Source organism: Oncorhynchus gorbuscha, linkage group LG19, assembly GCF_021184085.1.
Source record: "Oncorhynchus gorbuscha isolate QuinsamMale2020 ecotype Even-year linkage group LG19, OgorEven_v1.0, whole genome shotgun sequence".
NCBI classification, from domain to species: Eukaryota; Metazoa; Chordata; class Actinopteri; order Salmoniformes; family Salmonidae; genus Oncorhynchus; species Oncorhynchus gorbuscha.
Window position 1 is genome coordinate 51,479,721 of NC_060191.1, and position 16,139 is coordinate 51,495,859.

Sequence of the window (16,139 nt, forward strand, 5' to 3'; positions counted from 1 at the left end):
GAGGCCTGGGGTTTTTTCTTCTCGCATGCTGCTGCTGTTTCAGTCTCACACACAAGGCTTCTCAGCTGACCAAGGGTCAAGACCTTTAGCTGTTGGCTTCTGTGGTGTAGTGTAGTAGCCCCTGTGACCAGTTTCACTTACCTGATGCACACACAGAGTCAAAAATAAGTTTTCTCTTATGAAAGCACATTTGTTAAGTGGGGTGATTTTTATTTGGGTGTGAATATATTAATGTATCCTGTGATAAAGCTTTTATAAGCGTTTTATAAAGAGGAGCAAAACGCCACTTTGTTCCATCATCAGTTTTCCCTCAGTGATCTCAGCCTCTTCTGAACCCCAAGGTTGTATTCATAGTCTGTTTGTCTGATGGAAAGCCTAGATGTGACGCACTACTATACCATTTTTAAAAGATAACATTTTGTGAGGATGTGGATTGGTTCTTGGTCATGAAGTAGTATGGTTAACAATTGTCACCGATGATGAGACCACTGTCCTGTGACAGCATGGGATCCATTAAGGACTGCAGTAATGTCAACCAAAGGTCATACTTTTGCATCGAGAACACTGAAGCAAAATATATAGTCTGTATCTGCTAGTGTAAACACTTTAAGCAGAGTCAAATTGATAGAAGTGAAAGTAGGTATGAGAGCATGTCTGCGAAGGAGACCTTTTGTCCCAGAAGAGGTAGCAGAAGTGGTGTTGTGTGGTTAGCGAGTGCTGTGCTGTTGCCAATGTGGAAGTACCTCTGGCCTCTGCCCTGTCAGTGCACTCACTGTCGGGGTCACACGGTCGGTTGCAGCCCCAGCCAACTGTCATTAAAAGAGATACCAAGTCAATCAGTGGTGGGATGATTGGATGTTCTCTGCATCATTATAGTCTATGGGACACTACTGTACCACAAGTGTAAGTCATATATGACACGTCCCATTTTCTATCAAATGAGGAAGCTAAAAGTAGGCTTTAGGATTAGCATACACATATTCACAGAGGGAGATATTGTAGAGTGTGACTGTGTTTGCCAAACAGCGTGCTGTATGTTGAGGATTCCGCCCTGAGAAATGTGTGTAACCCCATCATAGTTAAGCTGTGATTTGTTTTGTTTGTCTGGAATAACTGCTGGATCCTCATGGTCCGGAGGAAACCCACTGTGATTGGCAGGGAGATGGTGTGTGCATGTGTGCATCTATGCACTTCGTGCTTGTGTGTGTGTGTGTGTGTGTGTGTGTGTGTGTGTGTGTGTGTGTGTGTGTGTGTGTGTGTGTGTGTGTGTGTGTGTGTGTGTGTGTGTGTGTGTGTGTGTGTGTGTGTGTGTGTGTGTGTGTGTGTGTGTGTGTGTGTAGTTGTCTGAGTATGTGTCTGAGTGTCAGGACAGAGGCTCCTGGCTCCAGTGCGTCGTACCAATTCCCAGGGGCCCAGTTCCAGTCCTGGCCCCAGCCTCAGCCCCACTACTGCTGCCATGCCCTCAAACCCTTGGAAGGCCCTCTTCCTGCCATAAATGTCACGGGCCTCCTTAACAAGAAATATGAATGTATGGAGTCAAATGATGGGATCTAAAAGCAGCAGCCTGCGTTGCTTCATGCCTTCTATCTCTCAGGTTTACAGTCTCTTTCCATGGGGGGATGGGGGTGATTGTTATCATATCTTTACCTAATCATCTATTATACACAATGTTATTCACATTCCTTCTGTGTGTTTAAAAGGTAAAAAAGCTTGGGTAAATATGCTTATTTTTAGAGAGAGAGATGAAGACCTATATTAGTCTGCCTTCTTTATCATAGTCTATGTGAATTACATTATCATTAGACTATGTGTACACTTGAATATGATATAGATGACACAAATGAGAAATGCAGTATTTGGTTTAAAAATATTGTCTCCTGAAATCCACATTGAAAACAGTCGTGATTGTGAAGCTTGCAGTGATAAAATATTTATTTTCTATGAGTCATCAGAATGAATCTTCCTCTGGCTAGAAACCTTTTCCCTGTATGTGTGTCTAAATGATCACCATGTGTTGGACATTTGAGTGGTTCAGTGTTAATGTTATATCTGAGAGGTATTATGCAGATGAATGTGGTTATCTGCTATTTAATCTGCTGCTTGATACTACTGTATCATAGCTCGTTAAGGCGTCTTGTGAATATCTGGACGGCCCGGTTATGTGGAAGGAGTAATGTGTGGTGTATCATTGATGAAAATACCAGCTCGGATGTTGTGTGTTAATTGTTACAGACAGTATAAGGATTGAGATTACTGAGTGTGAGATTATGTAACAATCATTGTAAATGCACAGCTTCCTGCATGTTTATTGCCTCGTGTGTGTGTGTGTGTGTGTGTGTGTGTGTGTGTGTGTGTGTGTGTGTGTGTGTGTGTGTGTGTGTGTGTGTGTGTGTGTGTGTGTGTGTGTGTGTGTGTGTGTGTGTGTGTGTGTGTGTGTGTGTGTGTGTGTGTGAATATCAGTAAGGCACGTCCCCGCAGACCATCCAGTGTAACATATCCTGGTGTTTTCACAGCCAGATCTATATGGAAATATATGTTTATCTGTCACACATACACTGACTGACTGACTGACTTCACACTGACTCTCATTATGTTCTATGTTATTTTATCACATCCCAATGAAACCCCCTCATTGACAGATCAACATCTGACATATGTATGATAAAGCTGGATGACTGAGTTTGATCCTTGTTGGGTTCATCAAACAGGCTGTGTCACAACTCAGAGTATTACCTGCTTTAATGAATTACAGTACATTTTACAGGGACATTTATGAAATCCCAAATGCGTTTGTTAGACTGACTATGATACCATTTCCTCCTCCTCTAACTCTCCCTACCACAGTTGGCCCTGCTGTGCGGCCATTGAAGCACTGGTCATGAAGCTAATTAGACTAGAATACTACTGCTGGCCTAACAACCATTGTGCTCTACCTCACCAGTTGACATGGACACCTCCAATTTTTACTGCAAAACCTCTGCAATTGACTCCTCCGTGGAGCTAAGCTACTGCTGCTGGGCCCATAGAGAGGTGGCTGGAAGGTATCTTTAGTGAGGATATGGATGTGGAGTCATGTGCTGAGCAGCAGTAGACTTGTGCTCTGTTATCTTTTCTCTGTATCAGAGCAGAGAGAAGTGGAGCTGTGTTTTGGCATCCTTATCTGGTCCACTGGTTGTGCTCTTATCAGGGTGACCTGCTTTAACTCTCTGTGGTTAGCTGTTCTTCCGAGTGTGCTGAGACTTCGTTGTACCATTACACACACACACACACACAGACTGACCTCTCTGTGGACCCCACTCTGGACTCTTATGGATGGGTTGAGGTGGGGATTATGGTGTGGCAAAGGATGAATGCTAGTGTGTACGTGTTTACTTAAGTATGTTCTCTCCATGAACAGTTATTGATAACATGTAAAACCCATACGTATTACAAGCAGTCTGATGGTACGTGTTTCAAACAGGCATCAAATGAATTTAGATTTTTATCACTACTCTTCATTCGTGTGCTGCCATGGTATGGAGTTAGATCTGAGGGATGGATGTGTGGTTACCAAGCCAGTTGTACTGTAGCTGAGGTGTGGATGAGGTTTGGCTGGCTGGAGCAGCTAGTCTTTCATACTGCCTTTATCTGCTGCTCATATCTAATGCTGGAAGCTTCTGGATCACACCGCTGGGTCTTTACAGTCCTTCACCTGTAAACAGACACACTGAGATGATCCTTCACCTGTACACAGACACACTGAGATGATCCTTCACCTGTAAACAGACACACTGAGATGATCCTTCACCTGTAAACAGACACACTGAGATGATCCTTCACCTGTAAACAGACACACTGAGATGATCCTTCACCTGTACACAGAGACACACTGAGATGATCCTTCACCTGTACACAGAGACACACAGAGATGATCCTTCACCTGTACACAGAGACACACTGAGATGATCCTTCACCTGTACACAGAGACACACAGAGATGATCCTTCACCTGTACACAGAGACACACTGAGAGATGATCCTTCACCTGTACACAGAGACACACTGAGAGATGATCCTTCACCTGTACACAGAGACACACAGAGATGATCCTTCACCTGTACACAGAGACACACAGAGATGATCCTTCACCTGTACACAGAGACACACAGAGATGATCCTTCACCTGTACACAGAGACACACAGAGATGATCCTTCACCTGTACACAGAGACACACAGAGATGATCCTTCACCTGTACACAGAGACACACAGAGATGATCCTTCACCTGTACACAGAGACACACAGAGATGATCCTTCACCTGTACGCAGAGACACACAGAGATGATCCTTCACCTGAACACAGAGACACACTGAGATGATCCTTCACCTGTACACAGACACACTGAGAGGTGATCCTTCAAGTGTGTGTTGTGGTGGCAGTATTAGTCAGTCTGTCTCATGTCACAAGGGTTTATAATGGCTAGCTGACTGGAAGATGGTCTTGTGGTCCATTTTAACATCTAGCCACAACCTGGTCTGGTGTGTTCTGTGTGTGTTGATGTGTGGGTGGCTGGAAATACACACATGAGCACTTTTAGACTTGTTCCACCACTTACACAGGACAGCAGCAGACAGTTTAGTGTGAAACGGGCGTCTTAGATGTCATTTCACACACTCATAGGATGTTTGAGGTTAGGTTATCTCTGAGCATCGCGAAGGTTCCCTGCATCTGGTCAATCTCATGTGAACAGACTCTCAAATTGAAAAAGACATGGCTTTCACTGCATAAAAATCATGCTATGCTGTGAATTTCATATCAGCTCTGAGTAAACCATCTGTCAGCACACTGCCAATTTTCTACTTCCACAAGAATGTGTCAACCACTATACAGTGTCATTTTAGCTGGAATAAAAACTGTTATAACTATTATTGTAATTTTGTTTATCACATAGATGGTTACACATGTTTTCAACACACACACACACACAAACAACATTTAATGAGATGTGGGGGGGTCAGTGTAAGTTGTTGGTGTCCGCAGGAAGCTGATAAGCGTCATGACTCATACTCTCCCTAGCTGAGAGAGAGACAGCAGCTCCATGCCGGCCGTTGCCATGGTTACCACCTCTCGTCAGCACTTGCACGCACACGCTCGCACAAAGGCAAGGCCGCTACACTTTTCAGAATGTGTGAGGAATACATTGAATGGTCCATGATTTATTCTCAGTGAGTATGTTTTTGGGCCAGTGCTTAGCTCAGCACTGGGATTTCTTTTTTGGGGGGGGGCATATGATTTTTCCATTGTGTTAACATTTACATTTACATTACATTTAAGTCATTTAGCAGACGCTCTTATCCAGAGCGACTTACAAATTGGTGCATTCACCTTATGACATCCAGTGGAACAGCCACTTTACAATAGTGCATCTACATATTTTAAGGGGGGGAGGGGGTGAGAAGGATTACTTTATCCTATCCTAGGTATTCCTTAAAGAGGTGGGGTTTCAGGTGTCTCCGGAAGGTGGTGATTGACTCCGCTGTCCTGGCGTCGTGAGGGAGTTTGTTCCACCATTGGGGAGCCAGAGCAGCGAACAGTTTTGACTGGGCTGAGCGGGAACTGTACTTCCTCAGTGGTAGGGAGGCGAGCAGGCCAGAGGTGGATGAACGCAGTGCCCTTATTTGGGTGTAGGGCCTGATCAGAGCCTGGAGGTACTGAGGTGCCGTTCCCCACAGCTCCGTAGGCAAGCACCATGGTCTTGTAGCGGATGCGAGCTTCAACTGGAAGCCAGTGGAGAGAGCGGAGGAGCGGGGTGACGTGAGAGAACTTGGGAAGGTTGAACACTAGACGGGCTGCGGCGTTCTGGATGAGTTGAAGGGGTTTAATGGCACAGGCAGGGAGCCCAGCCAACAGCGAGTTGCAGTAATCCAGACGGGAGATGACAAGTGCCTGGATTAGGACCTGCGCCGCTTCCTGTGTGAGGCAGGGTCGTACTCTGCGGATGTTGTAGAGCATGAACCTACAGGAACGGGCCACCGCCTTGATGTTAGTTGAGAACGACAGGGTGTTGTCCAGGATCACGCCAAGGTTCTTAGCGCTCTGGGAGGAGGACACAATGGAGTTGTCAACCGTGATGGCGAGATCATGGAAGGGCAGTCCTTCCCGGGAGGAAGAGCAGCTCCGTCTTGCCGAATTCAGCTTGAGATGGTGATCCGTCATCCACACTGATTCTCCAGACATGCAGAGATGCGATTTTGCCACCTGGTCATCAGAAGGGGGAAAGGAGAAGATTAATTGTGTGTCGTCTGCATAGCAATGATAGGAGAGACATGTGAGGTTATGACAGAGCCAAGTGCTTAGCTCAGCACCTGGTCTTTTGACCCAATTCAGAAGGTGTGTGTTCCAGGGAAAGGAGAAGATTAATTGTGTGTCGTCTGCATAGCAATGATAGGAGAGACCATGTGAGGTTATGACAGAGCCAAGTGACTTGGTGTATAGCGAGAATAGGAGAGGGCCTTGGGGGACACATTGAGAGCGCATGGTGAGGAGACAGATTCTCGCCACGCCACCTGGTAGGAGCGACCTGTCAGGTAGGACGCAATCCAAGCGTGGGCCACGCCGGATGGAGGGAGGATCTGATGGTTCACAGTATCGAAGGCAGCCGATAGGTCTAGAAGGATGAGAGCAGAGGAGAGAGAGTTAGCTTTAGCGGTGCGGAGCGCCTTACAGAGAAGAGCAGTCTCAGTTGAATGACTAGTCTTGAAACCTGACTGATTTGGATCAAGAAGGTCATTCTGAGAGAGATTGACCAAGGACGGCACGTTTTTGGAAAAAAGATAAGGGATACTGGTCTGTAGTTGTTAACGATGGAGGAGTGGTTGATTGCTAGTTATTAAGTATTCATTTTTTAAAGATAATCGTCCAGCCCATCGTGTATCACTATGCACCCACATATGCCAGTCTTCCCAGCCTGGTGCAGGTCTACAATTTTGTTTCTGGTGTCCTTTGACAGCTCTTTGGTCTTGGCCATAGTGGAGTTTGGTGTGTGACTGTTTGAGGTTGTGGACAGGTGTCTTTTAATACTGATAACAAGTTCAAACAGGTGCCATTAATACAGGTAACGAGTGGAGGACAGAGGAGCCTCTTAAAGAAGAAGTTACAGGTCTTTGAGAGTCAGAAATCTTGCTTGTTTGTAGGTGACCAAATACTTATTTTCCAAAATTTGCAAAAATTCATTGAAAATCCCACAATGTGATTTTCTGGATTTCCTTTCTCATTTAGTCTGTCATAGTTGAAGTGTACCTATGATGAAAATGACAGGCCTCTCTCATCTTTTTAAGTGGGAGAACTTGAATAATTGGTGGCTGACTAAATACTTTAGTATTTTCTAAATACTTTGCCTATAAAAACACTACCGGTCAAAAGGTTTAGAACATCTACTCATTCAAGTGTTTTTCTTTATTGTGACTATTTTCTACATAGTAATAGTGAAGACACCAAAACTATGAAATAACACATGGAATCATGTAGTAACCAAAAAAATGTTAAACAAATATTTATATTTGAGATTCTTCAAATAGCCACCAGCCGCCTTGATGACAGCTTTGCACACTCTTGGCATTCAACCAGTTTCACCTGGAATGCTTTTCCAACAGTCTTGAAGGACTTCCCACATATGTTGAGCACTTGTTGGCTGCTTTTCCTTCAAACGTTTGAACCAGCTTCATGAGGTAGTCACCTGGAATACATTTCAATTAACAGGTGTGTCACGACTTCCCCCGAAGTCGGGTCCTCTCCTTGTTCGGGCGGCGCTCGGCTGTCGGCGTCGCCTGTCTTCTAGCCATCGTCGATCCACTTTTAATTTTCCATTTGTTTTGTCTTGTGTTTCCACACACCTGGTTTCAATTCCCTCATTTGCTTGTTGTGTATTTAACCCTCTGTTCCCCCCCATGTCTTTGTGTGGGATTGTTTATTGTAGTGCTTGTGCACGTTCCCGTGAGCGCACAATGGGTTAATTTTGTGTCCATTGATCTTGTTGTTCTGAATGCAGTTGGTTTTGCTTAATAAATCTCCGGTTATTACCCAGTTCTGCTCTCCTGCGCCCTGACTTCTCTGCCGCAAATTATGCACCCCGCTACAAGGTGTGTCTTGTTAATAGTTCATTTGTAGAACTTCTTTCCTTCTTAATGCATTTGAGCAATCAGTTGTAACTGGTCTGTTACTTGAACTCTGTGAAACATTTATTTTGGGCTGCAATTTCTGAGGCTGGTACCTATAATGAATGCAGCAGAGGTAACTCTGGGTCTTCCTTTCCTGTGGCGGTCCTCATGAGAGCCAGTTTCAACATTGCACTTGATGGTTTTGCGACTGCACTTGAAGAAACATCCAAAGTTCTTGAAGTTTTCCATATTGACTGACCTTCATGTCTTAAAGTAATGATGGACTGTCGTTTCTCTTTGCTTATTTGAGCTGTTCTTGCCATAATATGGACTTGTTTTCCAAATATCTTCTGTATACCGCCCCTACCTTGTCACAACTGATTGGCTCAAATGCATTAAGGAAAGAAATTCCACACATTAACTTTTAACAAGGCAACCTGTTAATTGAAATGCATTCCAGGTGACTACCTCATGAAGCTGGTTGAGGGAATGCCAGGAATGTGCAAAGCTGTCATCAACTCAAAGGGTTGCTACTTTGAAGAATATAAAATATATTTTCATTTGTTAACACTTTGTTGATTACTACATGATTCCATATGTTTTATTTCATAGTTTTTATGTATTCGTGAAGCATGGAGGAGGTGGTGTGGGGGTGCTTTGCTTGTGACTCTGTCTGTGATTTATTTAGAATTCAAGGCACACTTAACCAGCATGGCTAGCACAGGATTTTGCAGCAATATGCCATCCTATTGAGATGAGACAGGACCACAGAGTGAAGGAAAAGCAGCCAACAAGTGCTCAGCATATGTGGGAACTCCTTAAAGACTGTTGGGAAAGCATTTCAGGTGAAGCTGTTTTTTTTGTTTTAATCTGTTATTTTACCAGGTAAATTGACTGAGAACATGTTCTCATTTGCAGCAACGACCTGGGGAATAGTTGCAGGGGAGAGGAGGGGGATGAATGAGCCAATTGTAAACTAGGGGTTATTAGGGGAACGTGATGGTTTGAGGGCCAGATTGGGAATTTAGCCAGGACACCGGGGTTAACACCCCTACGATAAGTGCCATGGGATCTTTAATGACCTCAGAGAGTCAGGACACCCGTTTAACGTCCTCCTACACAGGGCAGTGTCCAGAGGAAAGAGTGCCTCCTACTGGCCCTCCAACACCACTTCCAGCAGCATCTGGTCTCCCATCCAGGAACTGACCAGGACCAACCCTGCTTAGCTTCAGAAGCAAGCCAACAGTGGTATGCAGGGTGGTATGCTGCTGGCAAGGGAATGCCAAGAGTGTGCAAAGCTGTCATCAAGTCAAAGGGTGGCTACGTTGAAGAATCTAAAATATTGGTTACTACATGATTCCATAGGTGTTATTTCATAGTTTTGATGTCTTCAATGTAGTTGTGTTCAAACTTTTGACTGGTACGATATATATATAACCCAGTCATATATATATATATATATATATATATATATATATATATAACTCATACATACGAACAACAACTTACAAATGCACACAAACAATGACTGCAACTCATCTGCCACTACTTGCATGCTCATTCCTACTTCCCTAGTGCCTGCATTATTGTTCTCCATTTGGCAATTATCAATTTGTTTTTCTGGGTTACCAATGCTATTTCAATAATAAATAATATGATTTTTCCATTGTGTTAATGAAGGACAGATGTATACATTTCCAACTTTTTACTTTGTTCTTTTTCAAGATTAGTGATTGGAAGAGAATCGTCCAGCCCATCGGGTATGTCACTGCACCCTCATGTCTCTCATGTCTTGAAATATGCAGACAGACAGATTAACAGTACGTTTACATTGTAATACTTCTGACAGTCAACTTTCTAACTCTGCCTATGACTTTTGGACTTCATAGCATTCCCAGAAGACATGGATTATTGAGTCATTGTTAGTTTACACTTATGCTTTAGCATTTCTCAATTTGATCTCTTTTATAATAAATTATATACATGAGTTTATACTGGATTAAATGTACATTTTTGTAAACTGTCATTTAGTTAGTTATGCTCCAACATTCCCTCCATCTTGTGCCAATATCAGTTCTTTTTAAGTCTTGGTTCCAATAGTTTATATTTTTCGAAGAGATTGTCAGACAACTTTCGAACTCCTCCCATAACTTTGGGATTTTATATCATTCCCAGAAGGCGTGGATTATTGAGTCATGTTAGTTTTACACTTCAGCCCTGGGATTTAACAGGTGACTATAGGTATATACAACCTGGGCCCTTGTACTAACACTGCAGAACACTGCTATAATACTGCTGTCTGAGTGCTTCTATATACACCCTACTACTATGTGTATAATATATGGAAACCCTCTTATCTTGTGTTGATACTGTAGGTGATTTATGGCGGCTCAGGAGAGGCTACTGTGTAAGCTATTGTTTTCATCCTCTCTGGTCTGAGTCAGTGTTGTGGTAATGTCTAGGGATATGACTGTGCATATTAAATACTGTGTTAAGCGTTAGCCTTGAGTAATGGCTGTGCCCATACACCCTGAGAGACACTCCAACTTATTGCCTCTAATGTGCTGAGGGCTTAGTGAATTTCACTTACAAGTGGATTCTAATGACTAATGTGAGTCACCTAAGACACCCATCCCTAGAGCTACAGGCTCTGCAATGGCTGCAGCACTGACTGCCATCTAAACCAGCAAATAGTCAAATCGAACATACAGAATACATACTGTAATAAAATGTGTTTTTCAAAACATTTCAGTTAGCACACATTTCCCCCTCAATTTGACCCCTGATGCTTTCTCACTATATGTCATCTTTCTAAATTTGCCCCATAATTTGTGGTTACTGTTAGTATTTCCTAAAGTTCTTTTTTTGCGTTCCTCACACCACTTTAGCCTTCCTCAGTCAGTGGTTGTCTGAAACCAGACATTGGGTCTGTAAGATCTACAGGTCTCTCTCTTTCTGTTTGCTACTTCTGCTTTAAACCCATTGAGATACAATGGCCATCCAAAAGAGGCCTCTTGAGTTTTACATACAGTTTGATGAGAATCATGAGGGTGTAGTTTCTCTCTTTCACCAGCAGATGGCATGGTCTTCCTTTGTCAGAGACACAGAGGGTATGGTTGTGAGCGGCTCAGGCTACACTGACACATTGACTCTCTGACACACAGACACATGGTCATAAACATCATCCACCACTACACTGACTGATACACTGACGTGCAGCTCACCTTCCTTCTTTCATCTCACACACTATTCCCCCCCCTCTCTCTCTCTCTCTCTCTCTCTCTCTCTCTCTCTCTCTCTCTCTCTCTCTCTCTCTCTCTCTCTCTCTCTCTCTCTCTCTCCCTCTCTATCTCTCTCTCTCTCTCCCCTCCCTCTCTCTCTCTCTCTCTCTCTCTCTCTCCCCCTCCCCTCCTCTCTCTCTCTCTCTCTCTCTCTCTCTCTCTCTCTCTCTCTCTCTCTCTCTCTCTCTCTCTCTCTCTCTCTCTCTCTCTCTCTCTCTCTCTCTCTCTCTCTCTCCCCTCCCCCTCTCTCTCTCTCTCTCTCTCTCGCTCTCCCCCTCCCTCTCTCTCTCTCTCTCTCTCTCTCGCTCTCTCTCTCTCCCCTCCCTCCCTGCCTCCCCTGAGGGGATGAGTGTGTGCAGTGTGCGGTTGGTTTCAGTGACAGTGTCTGAGTGTTGACCAATAGCAGAGCTGGAATGGGGACCAGAGGGGACTAAGAGGCCATGAGAAAGGGATAGCCTCTCTCACCCTCACCCCTCCACAACCACTGCTGGTCTCACCCTGGCCAACGCTCAGACACACACACTCAAACAAACACACACACTCAGGGTCGGTTTTACATTTACATTTAAGTCATTTAGCAGACGCTCTTATCCAGAGCGACTTACAAATTGGTTTTCATACATACATCCTATAACATATGTACGCACATACACAACTATGTCTTACTATACTTGTGAGGACTTTTTGGGGACCAAACCTTAACCCTAACTCCTAATCCTAACCCTAACTCCTAAACCTAACCCCTAATTCTAATCCTAACCCTAATTCCAACCCTAACTCCTAAACCTAACCCCTAATTCTAATCCTAACCCTAATTCTAACTCTAACTCTAAATTGAACCCCTAATTCTAATCCTAACCCTAATTCTAACCCTAACTCTAAACCTAACCCCTAATTCTAATCCTAACCCTAATTCTAACCCTAACTCTAAATTGAACCCCTAATTCTAATCCTAACCCTAACTCTAAACCTAACCCCTAATTCTAATCCTAACCCTAACTCTAAATTGAACCCCTAATTCTAATCCTAACCCTAACTCTAAACCTAACCCCTAATTCTAATCCTAACCCTAACTCTAAATTGAACCCCTAATTCTAATCCTAACCCTAACTCTAAATTGAACCCCTAATTCTAATCCTAACCCTAACTCTAAACCTAACCCCTAATTCTAATCCTAACCCTAACTCTAAATTGAACCCCTAATTCTAATCCTAACCCTAACTCTAAATTGAACCCCTAATTCTAATCCTAACCCTAACTCTAAATTGAACCCTAATTCTAATCCTAACCCTAACTCTAAACCTAACCCCTAATTCTAATCCTAACCCTAACTCTAAATTGAACCCCTAATTCTAATCCTAACCCTAACTCTAAATTGAACCCCTAATTCTAATCCTAACCCTAACTCTAAACCTAACCCCTAATTCTAATCCTAACCCTAACTCTAAATTGAACCCCTAATTCTAATCCTAACCCTAACTCTAAATTGAACCCTAATTCTAATCCTAACCCTAACTCTAAATTGAACCCCTAATTCTAATCCTAACCCTAACTCTAAACCTAACCCCTAATTCTAATCCTAACCCTAACTCTAAATTGAACCCCTAATTCTAATCCTAACCCTAACTCTAAATTGAACCCCTAATTCTAATCCTAACCCTAACTCTAAATTGAACCCCTAATTCTAATCCTAACCCTAACTCTAAACCTAACCCCTAATTCTAATCCTAACCCTAACTCTAAATTGAACCCCTAATTCTAATCCTAACCCTAACTCTAAATTGAACCCCTAATTCTAATCCTAACCCTAACTCTAAATTGAACCCCTAATTCTAATCCTAACCCTAACTCTAAATTGAACCCCTAATTCTAATCCTAACCCTAACTCTAAATTGAACCCCTAATTCTAATCCTAACCCTAACTCTAAATTGAACCCCTATGCCAAAATGTCCTCACTTCTCCAAATTTTTTGTTGGTTTACTATTCTTGTGAGGACTTCTGGAAGCAACGTACTGCAAGCCTGTGTACGTGGCCGAGACTGCCAAATATCAGCACTACCAGCTTGCACCTCCACCTGAGACTGTCCAAGCGTCACGAGGGACTGGTATTTAAGCAGCTTCTAGGCAAAGGCCTGCTCTATTAGCCGTCCAATGAGCAGCCCACTGCGAGAATGTCCTCGCCAATGGCAGCATTCTGGTACATGGAATGGGAGACAGAGTGGACATCACAGTCCCGAGCAGCGAGTTTCCCCTGCAGCCTCAGGCCAGTCCAGTGTTATAGTAGCTGTATCCGTCTGCTACCGAGGAATGTTGTCCTGCATGTAGGATGAGATGTTCCATCATGGGTGACAGAAGTCTCCACAACAACTGCATCAGAGGCCGTCACTGGCTCAGTTTACATATCAGTCCGTGTCCACCTGAGCTCCACTCCAGTCGGGTTGCACAGGTCGTTGAAGTCTGGCCAGTCTGACCAGACTCCAAAGCCTGTATTGCTAACCTTGTGGGGACCAAATAATTGATTCCCATCCAAAATCCTATCTTCCCTAACCCTAAATCTAACCTTAATCTTAACCCTTAACATAACCATACTCCTAACCTTAAGCCTAAGCCTAACCTTAACCCCTAAACCTAAAACTATACCTAACCGTAACTCCTAACCCTAAACCTAACCGTAGCTCCTAACCCTAATCTCAATTCTAACCATAATTCTAACTCCTAAACCTAACCGTAACTCCCAACCCTAACCTTAATTCTAACCCTAATTCTAACCTCTAAGCCTAAAATAGCATTTTTCCTCATGGGGACGAGCAAAATGTCCCAACTTGTCAAAATGTTCCTTGTTTTACTATCCTTGTGAGGACTTCTGGCACCCACAAGGATAGTTAAACACAAACACACACACAGAAATGAGGTCAAATTCACAGAGAAAACAAACCCTTTCCCAGAGACACAAATAGCAACATGTGTCACAGACAGTGTTCTTCTATCCACCTGACTTGTTTCATAGTTACCAAGGCAGACAGTGTTCTTCTATCCACCTGACTTGTTTCATAGTTACCAAGGCAGACAGTGTTCTTCTATCCACCTGACTTGTTTCATAGTTACCAAGGCAGACAGTGTTCTTCTATCCACCTGACTTGTTTCATAGTTACCAAGGCAGGCAGGTGCTCACAGCATTTCAACACAACTCAAACATTCAGGAAGTGAAAAGAAAGAAATCAACTCAAACTAATGTTAACTCGTGGTAATCAGGCACTGAACTCACACACACACTCACCCCTCCTCCTTAACAACCCTGCACAATTCCCAGGGTCTAGTTCCCCTTCTGTGGATGTGCACTCTCCCCAACTCTGCCTGTGATTGTGACAGATTTGGTTCTCCCACTGCATAATGAGCAACAAGCTTGTAGACACGGGCACAGTCACATCTTCCTTCTGCTGCTACCCAGAGCTGTGTGTGTGTCCTAAAGGCCTTCTCGTCACTCTTCAATTGCGGGGTATTAATCCCAGAGCAGTTCCCATCCTTACTATACACACAGTACACACACAGTATACACACACAGTATGCACAGAGTATGCACACAGTATACACACAGTACACACACAGTACACACACACAGTATACACACTACACACACAGTATACACACAGTATACGTACACAGTATACACGGAGTATACACATCTGCTCTTATCAACTATAGAATCAAGCAAGCACCTAAATGCATATGTTATTTTAATAGTTATTACCTATGCATATGTTATTTTAATAGTTATTACCTATGCATATGTTATTTTAATAGTTATTACCTATGCATATGTTATTTTAATAGTTATTACCTATGCATATAGGTGCTTGTTTGATTCTATAGTTGATAAGCGCAGGTGTGCATACTGTGTGCATACTATACACTGCATGTAATCGGATGGGTTTAGGTGGGTATATTTGTGCATCGTTTTGTATGTGTGTATGTGCATATATGTGTGTGCCCTGACCTGTGTGTGAACCTTTAACCCGAGTGCAAAGTGTTTCGAGAGTGTGCTGTGCTGCCACACCAGGCAGAAGTGAAACCTGTGGGTGTGTGTACCCATATCCCTCAGCGCCTCTGTCTGCCTCTCTCCGTTTCTCTCTCTATCTCTTTTTCTTTCTTCATGGCAGCACGTCTGCTTTGGTGTGGTCACAGGTACGCAGCCATATGCAGCCACACTCAGGGCTCTTAGACACATACACACGGGCAGATCGGCACGTACTCACCCCATGCAACCATTGTGGTCACCTGAGCCTGAGAATAAATGTGGGTTCTGTTTCACACACACACACTTGTTAATATGCTTTTGTTGAATAATCATTATACTGTATGCCCATGTGAAGGCTGGTGCCTTTTCAGTGACAGTACATGTATAATGTGTGACGGTCTACTCAGTGTGAATGTCTAGCTGAGCCCTGTGTGTGGGAACATGATATGGCCATGGGCCCCTCTCTCAGTGTGTAACAGAGAGCTGAGAGAACTGAGAGTGTGGGAAAGAGAGAACTTAAAGCGCAACTGTTTGTCAGTTTTCTATGAGTGAAAGAGAAAATATTGTAATTGTGAAACTGGGTGTAATATTGGGGACGTACTGTATGACACTTTATGGATGTATAGGCATATGCATGTATCTGTGTGTGCTAGTGTCGGTATGAATGTCACTGTGTGTGTGTGTGTGTGTGTGTGTGTGTGTGTGTGT